Consider the following 2708-nt stretch of genomic DNA (forward strand, 5'->3'; position numbering starts at 1 on the left):
TTATTATTATTATTATTAATTTTCCGGATCGAAAAATGGGGAGGAGAAATAAAAAAAAAAAAAATTTCCACGTCATTTATTTTATTTTCCGATGATGACGAATGAAATGAAATGAAAAAAAATAAATAAATTTTTTTCCAAAGGTTGCGAAGGATATAGAAAAAGGACGAGAAAAAGGAGAGAAAAGGAACAACGACGAAAACAACAACAACAACAACAGGAGAAACAACATCCGGTGAAAAACTAATAAATAAAAGGAAATGACGCGGAGAAATAGATATTAGTAATAATAAATTAAAAAAAAAAAAAAAACTTTTAATAACGTGTAATTAAAACGTGGTTAAAGAAATGATTTCGAAAAATTGAAAGAAAAAAAAATTCTGACGTCACAAATATAAATGATGACGTCAAAAAAATAGCAACCTACGAAATTAAATTTTTCTTTCTTTTTTTTTATTTATCACAGATCGAAAAATTATTCGTATCGATAAAAAAAAAATTCAATCGTTCTTTTTTTTTTTTTTGTTAAATCGAAATGTAATTAACCGATAATCACGTGATTTCGGCCGCCATCTTTTTTTTTTTTAATAACAGAAGGAAAAAACAAAATTACCTGAAATTTTCTACGGCATCGAATTCGCAAACGCACGACTATTACGACGTTCGGACTTTAAACGGGCAGGAGGGCCCCAAAAACGATCCGAAAGGCCCTGAAAAGGCCCCAAATATTTAAAAAAAAAACATTTCCTTTTCTTTATTTTTTTTTTTTTCAAATGAAAATTATTTCAATTGAAAATCTTTTTATATAAAATAAAAAGTAAAAAAAAATTTTTTTCTGAATAATTTTTCCTCTTTCAAAAAAAAAAAAAAAAGTGGGAGGGAAGGGGAAAACTTTTGTTAAAATAAATATTAAATAAATGAAATTTGTTGAAGAAATAAAAAAAAACGAAAAAAAAAGAAAAATTTTTACAATTTAAATAAAATAAAATAAAAAAAAAAAGAATCAAAGTTTAAATTATTATTAAACGCTAGCAAAAAAAAAATCTCTTTGTAATTTTTTTTCTTTTTTTTTATTAAAATTCATTTACCGAAAAAATTACAACCATTGTCATGATAAATTTTCCTTTTTTTTTTTCCTTTTTCTCATTTTTTATTTTATTTTCCTTTGGCTCTCTTTAAAATTCCCCCTTTCCCCTTTTCCCCTCCCCTTTCGTTTTTTCTCTTTTTTCTTTTTCTCGTATCTCCCTCCTTCCCTTCTTCCCTCCTTCCCGCAACAGTATAAAAATAATAATAAAAAAAAGAAAATGTAAAATTATTTAATTAAATTTTCCGCCATATTTAAAATAAATAAAAAATTTACCTGAAGGAGGGAAAAAAAAATAAAAAAAAAAAAATTTCCCCGTCGTCGTCGGGGATTTTTTTTTCTTTTTTTTTTTTCACGCCCATAATTTCTCCTCCTCCCAGTTTTTTAATAATGATAATAATAATTTAATTTTCACAGTCTGAAAATATACATATATTATTTATTAATTTCTTCCTGTTTTATTCCGTAACGAATACGTTATATAATCGACACCTAAAAAAAACGTGTCAATAGACAAATAAAAAAAACTAGATTTACGCCGTATTTGAAAAAAAAAATAATAATAATGTGGTGATGTTGAGCGGTGGTTGAGTGCTAAAAGAAAGAAGGAAAACGAGAGGAGAAAAGAGAGAAGGAAAGAGAAAGAGAGAGAAGGGCAGAGAGAGAAAGTAAAAAAACCATTTCGCTGCTACGGGAAAAAAAAGAAAAAAAAAGTTTTCATTGAATCCGCATCTGTTATTCAATTGCTCTCATTATGAAAAATTTTATTCTGGCAACTAATATTAATTGCAGGTCGGTTTTTGAAAAATGGTTCGATTGTGCAATAGTAATAATAGTAATAATAATAATAATAATAATAATAATTTCACAATATCGAATTAAATATCCCGAGTTAAACAGCTCGCAGCTGGTAAAAATTTCAATTTGAAAAATTTTTTTTTTTTTATTGTAATGACTAAAACGTAGTCACGAAAAGAAAGAAAAAAAAAGAAAGAAAGAAAGAAAGAAATAAAGAAAGAAAAAAAAACATATCGACGACAATGGAAACGAAATTTAAAACTCTAAAACCAAGTCTAATAATAATAATGATAATAATAATAATAATAAAATATAGCAAAGCTTGCAAAAAAAAAAAAAAAAAAGGAAAAAAAAAATGGAAAAAAAAAGAAAACTTTGATTTTTGATTCTACCCGAAACCTAACGAAACATAAAACGAGTTAAAAGAATGGAATTCCAGACTTTTACAAAATTTTTTTTTATTAACAGTACCGTATTAAGTACGTTTTCAATTATTTACACTAATAATATCACAAGTAATAATGATGATGGTGATTGCAAGTCGATTGCAAGTGAAACGAACAAAAAAAAAAAAAAGAATATACGACAAAATATTTAATTGAAATTTTGTTTTTTATCAAGAAATTTTATATAGGTAATAAATCAACCATTAAACGTGGGAGAAGAAGAAATCATCATCTTTATACTCCCTTCCTTCCACTTCCATTTTTTCTTCATCCTCCTACACCTTCTCGTAAATTCTTTCCAATTTTTTACCATCGTCTTCAATTCCTCTTTTCTTTGGGTCACTCTCTCTCTCTCTCTCTCTCTCTCTCTCTCTCTCTCT

Source organism: Pediculus humanus, genomic scaffold, assembly GCF_000006295.1.
Source record: "Pediculus humanus corporis 1103172108213 genomic scaffold, whole genome shotgun sequence".
Classification (NCBI taxonomy): domain Eukaryota; kingdom Metazoa; phylum Arthropoda; class Insecta; order Psocodea; family Pediculidae; genus Pediculus; species Pediculus humanus.